The 13,910-nt window shown below is 34.5% G+C and overlaps 1 long non-coding RNA gene across 1 annotated transcript; it reads right to left on the bottom strand.

The window, feature by feature from the left end:
- Positions 1 to 9,083: 9,083 nt before the first annotated feature.
- On the bottom strand, positions 9,084 to 13,633 carry LOC134233800 (uncharacterized). The gene is made up of 3 exons (XR_009985065.1): positions 13,351 to 13,633; positions 12,257 to 12,445; positions 9,084 to 9,311 (listed from the first exon to the last, which is right to left on the bottom strand). It is a non-coding gene; the product is annotated as an uncharacterized LOC134233800 (long non-coding RNA).
- Between the last annotated feature and the right edge of the window lie 277 nt (positions 13,634 to 13,910).

The raw sequence follows: 13,910 nt of genomic DNA, 5'->3' as shown, positions 1-13,910 counted from the left end.
TTAACTCATTACTTATAACGTGTGTAGAATATTTTTGAGGACAAAAGTTGATTTTTTTCCAACTTGTATGCTGACATGTGAATATTTATACCTAAACGTGGTCAATTAGGCCATTTTAATGATATTACTCAAAATGCAATTTTCATGAATTTTCAAAAAAAAATTTTAAAGTGATGTCAAGAATATACCATGTTTTGCCTGGATGGATTTTGTTCAGACAATGAAGTGCTTATTATCTGATGCAAAAAATGAGTGGGGTAATATGTGTGATTTCCGAGGTGCCAATGTTAAAAATGGTCAAAACAGCATTTTTCACATTTCGTGTAGTAGGGCTGCTTTCAAATGTACACAGAAATCAAAACAAAGTGAATGAATTAAAATCTTTTGATGCATAATATTCATCTGGTCTCAGAAAAGTAACTTTAAAAATTTTGGGTCAATATGTTTGCTAAAGAAGTCGTCAGATGGCGTTAAAGTTCCAATATTTTACAAATGTCCTAAAATGCTCATATGGGCCTTGTTTGGGTCAAGATAAATAAAAATTGGGGTATTTTGGAATCATTCTAGGGCAATATCCTCAAAGAAGTCAATTTTTTCTTCAAAATGAGCTATAATTTCTCAATCTGAAACGAGGGATATGAAATTGATATTAGGATGAAATTAAAGAAAAACACCTCGTGACAGTGCTCCAAAATGGTCTCCTCTCCCATTTTAGCCCTAGGAAAATTTTTGTCATAAATATGGGTAAAAGACCCTTTTTGAGCCATGCCCACTAAGGAGTTTTTCTAACACCTCCTCTGTGCAGGCTTACCCCTTTTCTATGAACACTATGATCTACTGCACTCTTGAAGATGGGTTGCTTGGTTAGATTTGTTGATTGTTTTGTTTGGGATAATAAACAGTTGGGACATGACTTGTTTCTGTTTGCTATATAATAACCTGTAACAGTTATTTTTAGCTCACCTGACCCAAAGGGTCAGTGTGAGCTATTGCCATCACTCGGCATCCGTCGTCCGTCTGTCCGTAAACTTTTCACATTTTGATCAACTCCTCTTCATTTTTAGCTCTACTGGTCAGAGACCAGAAGAGCTTATGCGATAGTAAGGTGTCCGTCGTCCGTCTGTCTGTCTGTCCGTCTGTCTGTAAACAATTTTTCAAAACGCTACTCCTCCTACAGTTTTGGTCTGATTTCAATATAACTTGGCACACAAGTAGACTACACTAAGATACATAAAATAGTGCATCGGTTTTTGATTTCGATGAACGGTGTTGCCATGGTTACTAAAAATAGAATTTTCTTTGAAATTCCTTTAAAACGCTACTCCTCCTGCAGTTTTGATCTGATTTCAGTATTACTTGGCACACAAGTAGACTACACTTAGATACATAAAATAGTGCATTGGTTTTTTATTTGGATGAACGGTGTTGCCATGGTTACTAAAAATAGAATTTTCTTTGAAATTCCTTTAAAACGCTACTCCTCCTACAGTTTTAGTCTGATATTAATATTACTTGGCACACTAGTAGACTACACTGAGATACACAAAATATTGCATCGGTTTTTGATTTCAATGAACGGTGTTGCCATGGTTACTAAAAATAGAATTTTCTTTGAAATTCCTTTAAAACGCTTCTCCTCCTACAGTTTTGGTCTGATTTCAATATTACTTAGCACACAAGTAGACTACACTAAGATACATAAAAAAGTGCATTGGTTTTTGATTTCGATGAACGGTGTTGCCATGGTTACTAAAAATAGAATTTTCTTTGAAATTCCTTTAAAACGCTACTCCTCCTGCAGTTTTGATCTGATTTCAGTATTACTTGGCACACAAGTAGACTACACTTAGATACATAAAATAGTGCATTGGTTTTTTATTTGGATGAACGGTGTTGCCATGGTTACTAAAAATAGAATTTTCTTTGAAATTCCTTTAAAACAATTCTCCTCCTACAGTTTTGGTCTGATTTCAATATTACTTGGCACACTAGTAGACTACACTAAGATACATAAAATAGTGCATTGGTTTTTGATTTCAATGAACGGTGTTGCCATGGTTACTAAAAATAGAATTTTCTTTGAAATTCCTTTAAAACGCTTCTCCTCCTACAGTTTTGGTCTGATTTCAATATTACTTAGCACACAAGTAGACTACACTAAGATACATAAAAAAGTGCATTGGTTTTTGATTTGGATGAACGGTGTTGCCATGGTTACTAAAAATAGAATTTTCTGTGAAATTCCTTTAAAATGCTACTCCTCCTACAGTTTGATTTGATTTCAATATTACCTGGCACACAAGTAGACTACACTAAGATACATAAAATAGTGCATTGGTTTTTGATTTCGTTGAACGGTGTAGCCATGGTTACTAAAAATAGAATTTTCTTTGAAATTCCTTTAAAACGCTACTCCTCCTACAATTTTGATCTGATTTCAATATTATTTGTTACACAAGTAGACTACACTAAGATACATAAAATAATGCATCGGTTTTGATTTCGATGAACGGTGTTACCATGGTTACTAAAAATAGAATTTTCTTTGAAATTCCTTTAAAACGCTACTCCTCCTGCAGTTTTGATTTGATTTCAATATTATTTGTTACACAAGTAGACTACACTAAGATACATAAAATAGTGCATCGGTTTTTGATTTCAGTGAAAGGTGTTGCCATGGTTACTAAAAATAGAATTTTCTTTGAAATTCTTTTAAAACGCTACTCCTCCTACAGTTTTGATTTGATTTCAATATTACTTTGCACGCAAGTAGACTACACTAAGATACATAAAAAGTATATTGGATTTTAATTGCGATGAATGATGTTGCCATGGTTACTCAAAATTGAATTTTCTTTGAAATTCCTTTAAAACGCTTGTCATCCTACAGTTTTGGTCTGATGACAATGGCTTCTTTTCTCATCCTTTGTTATAAGTGCAAACCAGTAGAGCTACAGTCTCGACAGAGACTTCTGGTTACAATTTAAATTCCCCTTCACCTAAGGATGCTTTGTACCAATTTTGGTCAAAACTGACCCAGTGGTTCTTGAGAAGAAGTTGAAAATGTGAAAAGTTTACAGACGGACGGACAGACAGACGGACGGATAGACAGACAGACGGACGGACAGACAGATGGACGGACAAAATGTGATCAGTAAAGCTCACTTGAGCCTTCGGCTCAGGTGAGCTAATAAAAGAGGGTTTTTTTCTACTCTTTTTTGCGATTTATACAAAAATGGATGAACTACACACTATCCCCCAGCAAAATTTAGTTACAGGACATACTTCTCTGGTAGATTTACACAGAATATCATCAATGTTTCACTTTGTCCTTGTTTATCACTTGTGCCAGTTCATTATAAACACGATTGTTAATTCCAACTCTTCCAACTCTGCGGACATGCAAAGGGAGCATTTCACGCATAATTTTTCTCTCTTGTTTGAATATGTGCATATCAGACAATCGAAAGGAATAGGAATATTAAAATTTCAGATATTCAGCTTCATAAGAGAACATTGGAGTTTATACACAATCTTAACACTTGAAATAAACAACAAGGCCCCTGAATAAATCTACATGCGATGTACAAATTATGACACTTTCCCCTTCATGTAAGCTCAAGTATGCAGTGACTCATCTTCGCTAGCGAGAGTAGCGTATCAGAAACCCTTTTGCATCGGTTGTTTCTAGGCTATAAATGAATTTTTCCCTGCTTTTCCATTTTGAAAAAATTATTTTACAATTAATTATTTAGATTTTCTAAGAATTATCTCCCCTATTGCATTCTTTTGTAGAGAAGGTAGATAATGATTATATTTCAAGGAAATATCAACAGAATATTGTAGAAGTCTATCATGTAATCATACAGTGTTTAGGCATGCCATGGATCATTGCAAGCATGAATGTGAGTTCAAGAAATTTGCTCTTTTCTGTTTACTTTTATTTTCGTACTCTTTTGTCATAAATATTGACCTTTCTGCACTTAAAAAAGGTAAGTAAGCACTGACAAACATTTGAATATGACATTTTTTTTACAAAAAAAGAGTATTTTGTTTTGATTAGAAATTATTTAAACAGATAAACTATATGGTCCATGATCACTTTTGAAGACATTCCACCAATTTTTTGTAAGAGTACAAAAATCGGAGTGGTTAATGTATCCGAAAGGACGATGACACAAACCAAGTCAGAGTCTTTCAAGTTTTCTGTGGGCTGATCCAATGTCGCACTAAACATCTCCGAAAGTTCTTCTCGAACATCTATTACTTTCTGTTTTGCTAAAACGACATCTGAATGTAATTTCACGACGTAATGTAGATCTATAGCTTGATTTTTCTTATAAGTTTTTTCGTTTAATTTAGTAAAAGAATATCCGAAAGAATTTTTGTCTTTTGACCCGGAACCTGTTTGATTCTGGGTAAATTTATGTAAACCCTCGTGAAAATAAAAGAGTTCTTCATTATCGTGAAATTCTACTCCACACCATCTACATCTCTGAATAAGTTGAGAGGAGGGAGAGTTGTCTTCTATTTGTTGCAATTTCGCGGGATAAGTAAATTTCATTCTTCAATCTTTTCAACGGTATATTTATGAAACTGAAATGCAGCGTCGTTCTCGAAACTTCTTGGGCACTAAGGACATTGATACATCATCGCTATATACCTACAAAAAATTAAAGCATTTTATTATTAAACAAAGACACCACCGCCGCCCCCCTTCCCTTCCCTTTCTTTTGATATGGAAGTCTTAAACGGTATAGCAAATTCAAATTAGAATGGGTGAAAAAGGGTTAAATGGGGCTTTTTTAGCTCACCTGAGCCAAAGGCTCAAGTGAGCTTTTCTGATCACAGTTTGTCCGTTGTTTGTTGTCGTCGTTGTAACATAATAAAAACTAGATGAGATCTCGTTGCGAGCAACGAGTGGGTCTTCCGTCCAATTCTTGATGAGATAAGATAAGATTTTGATTGCGATTTTCATTCTAAAATAATGATTTACCACAATCTGTATAAAGACATTGAACATTAAAGTCTTTAAAAAATCGGCCTTTTGCCCCTAACGGCCCCTAATTTTAGGAATCGGCCCTCTTTTTTCATATCATCTGAAAGATCTTAAGATTTTGAACATTTTGTGTTCAACAATTGTTCAGAAATTCTTTTTCGTTTTTGAGATATTAGAAAAAGAAATTTTTAGGGGCCAATCCTTCAACTCCTTAATGGGGACGTTTAGCAAAAAATGAAAGGTTGCATATTGTTTAGAACATTATTTTGAACAACTTTTGTTCAATATTGCTCATCAAAACATTTCTCCCTTTCGAGATATAAAGCATCAAAGATTTAGCATTCTGGCCCCTTGTGGCCCCTAATTATGTACCATACGACATGGAAATCATAATATATAGTTGTAGATGGTTAAGATGAACATCTTTGCTTCAGTAATGTATTACAAAATATTAACCGATAAAGAGTTATCGATTGAAAACTTTTGGCCCCTCTTGGCCCCTAATTCGAGTTCCCAGCCCCTTTTTCGGGATCTCATCTTAAAGATCTTAAGATTTTGAACATTTTGTGTTCAACAATTGTTCAGAAATTCCTTTTCGTTTTTAAGATATTAGAAAAAGAAATTTTTAGGGGCCAACCCTTCAACTCCTTAATGGGGACGTTTAGCAAAAAATGAAAGGTTGCATATTGTTTAGAACATTATTTTGAACAACTTTTGTTCAATATTGCTTATCAAAATATTTCTCCCTTTCGAGATATAAAGCATCAAAGATTTAGCATTCTGGCCCCTTGTGGCCCCTAATTATGTACCATACGACATGGAAATCATAATATATAGTTGTAGATGGTTGAGATAAACATCTTTGCTTCAGTAATGTATTACAAAGTATTAACCGATAAAGAGTTATCGATTGAAGACTTTTGGCCCCTCTTGGCCCCTAATTCGAGTGCCCAGCCCTTTTTTCGGGATCTCATCTTAAAGATCTTAAGATTTTGAACATTTTGTGTTCAACAATTGTTCAGAAATTCTTTTTCGTTTTTGAGATATTAGAAAAAGAAATTTTTAGGGGCCAACCCTTCAACTCCTTAATGGGGACGTTTAGCAAAAAATGAAAGGTTGCATATTGTTTAGAACATTATTTTGAACAACTTTTGTTCAATATTGCTTATCAAAATATTTCTCCCTTTCGAGATATAAAGCATCAAAGATTTAGCATTCTGGCCCCTTGTGGCCCCTAATTATGTACCATACGACATGGAAATCATAATATATAGTTGAAGATGGTTGAGATGAACATCTTTGCTTCAGTAATGTATTACAAAGTATTAACCGATAAAGAGTTATCGATTGAAGACTTTTGACCCCTCTTGGCCCCTAATTCGAGTGTCCAGCCCCTTTTTCGGGATCTCATCTTAAAGATCTTAAGATTTTGAACATTTTGTGTTCAACAATTGTTCAGAAATTCTTTTTCGTTTTTGAGATATTAGAAAAAGAAATTTTTAGGGGCCAACCCTTCAACTCCTTAATGGGGACGTTTAGCAAAAAATGAAAGGTTGCATATTGTTTAGAACATTATTTTGAACAACTTTTGTTCAATATTGCTTATCAAAATATTTCTCCCTTTCGAGATATAAAGCATCAAAGATTTAGCATTCTGGCCCCTTGTGGCCCCTAATTATGTACCATACGACATGGAAATCATAATATATAGTTGAAGATGGTTGAGATGAACACCTTTGCTTCAGTAATGTATTACAAAATATTAACCGATAAAGAGTTATCGATTGAAGACTTTTGGCACCTCTTGGCCCCTAATTCGAGTGCCCAGCCCCTTTTTCGGGATCTCATCTTAAAGATCTTAAGATTTTGAACATTTTGTGTTCAACAATTGTTCAGAAATTCTTTTTCGTTTTTGAGATATTAGAAAAAGAAATTTTTAGGGGCCAACCCTTCAACTCCTTAATGGGGACGTTTAGCAACAAATGAAAGGTTGCATATTGTTTAGAACATTATTTTGAACAACTTTTGTTCAATATTGCTTATCAAAATATTTCTCCCTTTCGAGATATAAAGCATCAAAGATTTAGCATTCTGGCCCCTTGTGGCCCCTAATTATGTACCATACGACATGGAAATCATAGTATATAGTTGTAGATGGTTGAGATGAACATCTTTGCTTCAGTAATGTATTACAAAATATTGACTTTTAAAAAGTTATTGAATAAAAACTGTTGGCCCCTTTCAGCCCTTAATTTGATGAGTCAGCACATTTTTTTTGATATCATATGAAAGATCTTGATATTTTGCACAAATGTTGTTCAGTATGTTTTCACAAAATATTTATATTTTAAAAGATATGATACAAAATGTCTCAAAAAATCACTCATAAAACGTGTCCTAAATTTTGACCCCTACCGAGCTTCCATACTAGGCACTTCCGGAAAATATCCTGACCCAGGTGCAATATGGGAACATGTCCTCTATCATCCCTAAAAATTTCAGCTTTCTAGCTTGAGCCGTTTTTGAGTTCCATCACAGACAAGGAGGTCCTCCAAATTTTGATCAAAGGGCGATAACTCCCGACCGGAAGTGAATTTCCAAAAAAAAATTTGCCGGAATTAACTTCAGATGACAACGCATCGACTGTGAAAATTTGAAGCAAATCGAACGAGCCATCTCCGAGAAATCGTCTGCACAAATTTTGTAAGAAGAAAAAAGAATAAAAATAATAATAACTAGAGCAAAGCTCGTTGCAAAGCAACGAGTGGGTCTTCCTTCCAAGCGATCAGCAAACGATTAAATGTTTCTGTCTAGATTGTCAACTTTGCTAACATTCTCTTTTTCGATTTGTCTCAAAAACCCTTACTTGAATTCTTTAATTTGGTGTGAGCATGAGGTCTAAAGGGTACTCTCTCTAACAGCATTCTTGAAATCGTATCCACAACAGTTAAACTTCCAATATTATGACTTTTGATATCAGATATATCATCTTTGTTACAATTATGTTTGTGAAACGTGTCATACTACAGAAACATAAGTGTTTTGCTACATTACCATCTTAAAAATGGCTTAAAAATCATTTAATATACAATATAACTAGGTAAATAAAATAAACAAATTTTTATATAATAAATCAAAAAATCCAAATGTATTTACAATAATGATGAACAATCTTCATTAATTGCAATCAGTAAGTAGAACAATACTTTTATAATAAACGCACAGAAATGTGTTGTGTATATTTCGAATTTGCAGCTTTCCACTAGCAACTGGTGGTACCTCAATAGGAGTGTAAAATTCTCTGAAAGGTTTATTGTAAACATATTACATATGGCTGTGTATTCTTTTTTAGCGGCTTTTGCGGAATGCAGCAATCACTAAATCAAGTACAAAGCTAAAAGTTTTGTACATAAATATAAATAAGAATATCTACGCTAACTTATTCAAAAGTCAATTTCCACCAAATATTGTACAAGCTAAATATAATACATTTACAGCATTAAAGAAACAAATCTCTTTGAAAGTATTGCCCTGCATAAGAACAATTTGAATCCCCTACACTAAGGATGCTCTATGCCAAGTTTCACTTTGGTTCTGGAAAATGATATTGTGAAATTTTAGACAATGATGATAATGGATAAAATTATGTTTTTAAAAAATTTACTTGTTCCTTTAGCTCAGATGGGCTAATAAGATAAGTATGCAACAGGCACAGTTTTGCAGTTGACATTGAAATGTGACTGGACATCTCTTTAATCTTGTTTTAGAAAACTACATGTACATGCCCTATGTATTGAATTCCTTGGAATAATACACATGTATATGACTTTATTTAATTGTATGTGCCAAAATAATTTTTTTTTTTACATTATACTGTAAAAATACACATACATGTATTACAAGATCTTATATTCCTGCTGAAGACAGAGGATCTATCTAGATCATTAGAATAAGTAAGTCTAAACTTTGAAAGGGAAGACCTTAATAAAGAGGTCAACATGCAACACAAACAAAATATTATTATATTTAAAAATAACATTTTGTCCAATGTAATTACTGGTACATGTATTTCTGTTACAAAAACTACTTCACTTGAAAAACCGAGAGCAATTGATATGCTCATATTTGTGGATTTATGTTGTGAAATCAAAATTTAAAAATGATACACAGTGTGTTTAAAAGTTGTCGTCACAAACCAAAACTTGACTTATTTTCACTATGCTGTTTATTCCATGTCACATCCAAACAGATGATCTTCTGGCAAATCACGGTCATGCTTGGTATCAAAATTCAGTATTCAGATGAGTCACACCTATCAAAAAGAAATTGAAATTTTTTAATTTATAATTCTTTTATCAATAAAACATGCAATTCATGAGATTATAAATTAGATTATAAAATTGAGTTCTAAGATATTGTCACATTTTTCCTGTATAATTTGTAAATTTTAATGTACTCTTTCATCAATTAAAAGAAGTTTACACCAATCAAGGCAGTCATTTATGCTATTCCCTAATAAGACAACATACAAGTGCAAAGTAATAATGCACTAGCGGGTCTAGGATAATGTGCTAGAGTATTTATGACAACATACTAGCACGAGGTGACAATGTGCTAGCATGTACGTCAGTGATAATATGCCAGCACACTGAATCCAACACGCAGTGAAGCTAACGCTCAACAGATTGTTTAGAGTTGTGTTTGCATGATATTTTGTTTTGTGTTAACACAGCAGCCTGTTGTTTAAAGCTGCATTGGAGTGGTAACATGCTAACACACTGCAACTTCACATCATTGGAACACCATAATTTTAATAACTGGCAAACCAATATCTTATGATTACTAACTAGGTAATTGCAACTGTAAATGCTGATTTCATGTTGACAATAATACCGGTAATTCACTGTATATCTGAGAACTGATCAATCATAATAAGGTGTGTCCAGATAGGGCCACTTGCTAAAGCTCAATAGCACTTTCATAAAAACGTGCCATCTTACTGACACAAAAGATGCCATTAGGCTATCACACAGCTCGCCATCACAACACTGAAAAACACTTTCGCACTAACACAAGTTTGCACCACACGCTGTCACACTAACACACAACACACTGTGACGCTAATACAATTTCACACAACAAAATATCAGGCTAACACAAGTTCACACAACACACTATCATGCTAACACGAATTCACAAACACGCTGTCTTGCTAACACAAGTTCACACAACACGCTGTCTGGCTAACACAAGTTTACACAACACGCAGTCTCGCTAATATGAGTTCATACAACACACTGTCTAGCTAACACAAGTTCACACAACACACTGTCACGCTTAGATGAATTCACACAACACACTGTCACGCTAACATGAGTTTACACAACACGCAATCTCACTAACATGAAATTACACAATACACTGTCACGCTAACATGAGTTTACACAATACACTGTCACGCTAACACAAAGTCACAAAACAGGCTGTCTCACTATTCACTAACACAAGTTCACACCAAACGCTGTTGCGATAACACACTGTCATCCTAAAACCATTTTCACACAACACACTGTCATCCTAATACCATTTCACACAACACACTGTCAGGCTAACACGAGTTCACACAACACACTGTCACGCTGACACAAATTCACAAAACAGGCTGTCTCACTATTCACTTACACAAGTTCGCACCAAACGCTGTTGCGATAACACACTGTCATCCTAATACCATTTCACACAACACACTGTAATCTTAATACCATTTTACAAAACACACTGTCAGGCTAACACGAGTTTACACAACACACTGTCACGCTAACACAAATTCAAAATACATGCAATATCGCTAACACGAGTTCACACAACACGCTGTCTCTCTAACACGAGTTTACATAACACACAGTCTCGCTAACAAGAGTTCACACAATATGCAATATCGCTAACACAAGTTCACACAACACACTGTCTCTCTAACACCAGTTCACACGACAAATTTTCAGGATAACACAAGTTCACACAACACACTGACACGCTAGCACAAATTCACACAACATGCTGTTCGTTAATAAGAGTTCACACAACACGCTGTCTCGCTAACATGAGTTTACACAACACGCAGTCTCGCTAACCCGAGTTTACACAACACGTAGTCTCACTAACACAAGTTTACACAACACGAAGTCTCGCTAATACGAGTTCAATCAACACTCTGTCTAGCTAACACGAGTTTACACAACACACTGTCACACTTACACTTTATACACGATTTCACACAACACGCTGTCTCGCTTACACTAGTTTACGCAACAGCTAACAAGTATTCACACAACCCACTGTCAGACTAACACAATTTCATACAACACACTGTCTTGCTAACACAAGTTCACACAACACACTCACATTGCTGAGTTTAAAGTAAAGGTCTACCCTAATTTGAAGACGTTTAACACTATATGGTAACATATCTCTATATAATGCCCTGTTCACACGGAGAATTTAATTCGCAGTAAATTAATGCGAAGTAAACTAATGCGAATCAAACTAATGCGAATTAAATTGCGTTCACACGACAGCTAATGCAAAGTAAACTAATGCGAATTAAAATTTTACTTCGACAGTCAGGCGTGAGGAAGGCTATTATGACGTCATTTGCAAATCACGTCACCTTATGCAGAAGCAGATGCATTTGACATAATGTCACAGTGTCTGGAGACATATTTTAGTGATTAACACATTTTTTCTTAAATTTTCACACAAAAATAGCACAAGCACTTCAAGCTGACCACCGACATGACGCATTTTACTTAATTTTGCCATTACGCATGCCCCAAAATTTAATTCGAATTAGCTTCGCTTAGCGTTCACACGGAGCTAATGCGAAGTAATTTAATGCGCAGTAAACTAATGCGAAGTAAACTAATTTGCATTAAATTCTCCGTGTGAACGCTAAGCGAAGCTGATTCGCAGTAAACTTATGTTTAATTCGAATTAAACTCTCCGTGTGAACAGGGCATTAGTAAAGAGCTTCAAATTTAAGACAAAAACATTTATGCAGTAATGTTCCTTAACATGCATCCGGCATATAAAATGAATGAGACCTTAAAAACCTCACAGTACATGTTTACGTAAGTTAGCTAAGTAAAGGTCTATGTGATGCTATTCAACAGTATATATCAACATCTCTAAGTATGTGAATAAGAGAAATTCTCAAATAAATATTATCAATCAAAGTATCAATAAGAAATTGAACCTTACGTCTCAGGCTCCAATCCCATTGCTAAATGCTTTAGACAGGTTACTCCTATGAGACTGCATAAACCAAGATTCTGTGTCATGGTAGGTGTTAGCACAAAATGGATCTCATACTTCTTAAAGGCAATAAGTGCTAAGTACAAGTCTATATTTGCAGCTAATACCATCCCAAGTGGTGGCACCATGAAATGACTGAAAATGTATGATTAAGGCAAATAAACAAACATTAAACCATTACAGCAGTCTTATCAAACAAAAAAGCAAACTTTCTATTATTACAATTTTTTTTAAACAAATTTCTTTTGCAATTTAACTGAGCAATATTTGTCCTTTTTTGTCAGTAAAGTATGATATTAAAAAAATTCAGACTTTTTGAAAACATCTATTTATAGCGAGTCCAGACAGCAGCACAAATCCCTGCCCATAATGCGAGCTCTTATGATAACACCTCGGCAAAAGAAGATTTGACTTGCACATTGCTCCACACAATTTTTCCGCAGTATACTTTGGACCCACAGTGCTTAGCTTCTTTAACATGTTTAAGCTACATTCAAAATTCATTTCAATTTGAATTAGCTATCCTTAGTCATGTTCACATGGAGCTAATGGGAAGTAATTTAACGAGCAGTGAAATCATTCGAATTAAACATTTGAATAAACTCTCAGTGTGAACACTGTGCATGGATGCACCATTATGTCAAATGCGGCTTGACAAGCACAATCTAAATTAAAACTAAATAAGTATCTGCCTTCACCCTAACAGTCACACTGTCAATATATAATTAGTTGAATATATTCTGTAACACTAAGTGCAGTTTGAATTATAGGGTATGATCACTATGATAGATAGTAGGACTGTTGTGTTGGAATTTTTGCATTTTTGGTTTTGAAAGTAACAGTGACTGAGTGAGTAAGACTTGTTGAAATTACATTCTCAAATTAAAAAAAAAGTATAATATAAAGCTGTGGGGATTTACAAGCCAAACAGGGAGCGTCTGAACTGTAAAACAGATAATATATCGGTGTGTCTGTGTATTTCTAATAATATCAATGTATGTCACTGTCATGTATTTTAAGTAATAAAAAAATATTCTAACCTTCATTCCAATGGTCCAAGCCAATCACACATTAAAATGTCGCCGTCAGCTCTTTCATCACTCGATGCAATTATCACTAGGAAATCCCAAGCAGAGTCAAGAGTGCTCATCCTTGTTAATGTGACAGTTGGAATTTCCTCGTAAACAATTCACACAAGTTTCTTAGAATATATGAATCTGAATAATTCTGCTTAGAATAATGTTCCAGAGGAGTGACAAAGTACTTCGTAGCTGCAGATTAAATGAGTGTGCATGTCTACATACGTATTCTTTGGTGAGAAAACGTTCAACTTCCCACAAATCATTCTATTTTCAGTTTGTAAACATGTGTCCGACATCGACTCGAAGGGGCACACTAAAAACGGGATATACTAGAGACCTGATATTTACCTGACGTTTTAATTTTTTAATTAAATGGTAATATTGAGTATTTTAACTTACTTATATACAGACTTTATGACTTCGAGGCATATGCTATACAAAAATTCAATTGTTTGGAACATTCACAGACAAATTTGAATCAGGTGAAATCAGTGTTTAGTACATCGCGTCTTTAGTAC

Source organism: Saccostrea cucullata, unplaced genomic scaffold, assembly GCF_032062105.1.
Source record: "Saccostrea cucullata isolate Sc308-1 unplaced genomic scaffold, CSIRO_AGI_Scuc_v1 ctg1254, whole genome shotgun sequence".
Lineage (NCBI taxonomy): Eukaryota > Metazoa > Mollusca > Bivalvia > Ostreida > Ostreidae > Saccostrea > Saccostrea cuccullata.
Note: the sequence above shows the minus strand (reverse complement) of the source record. Positions and strands in the feature narration are given on the sequence as shown.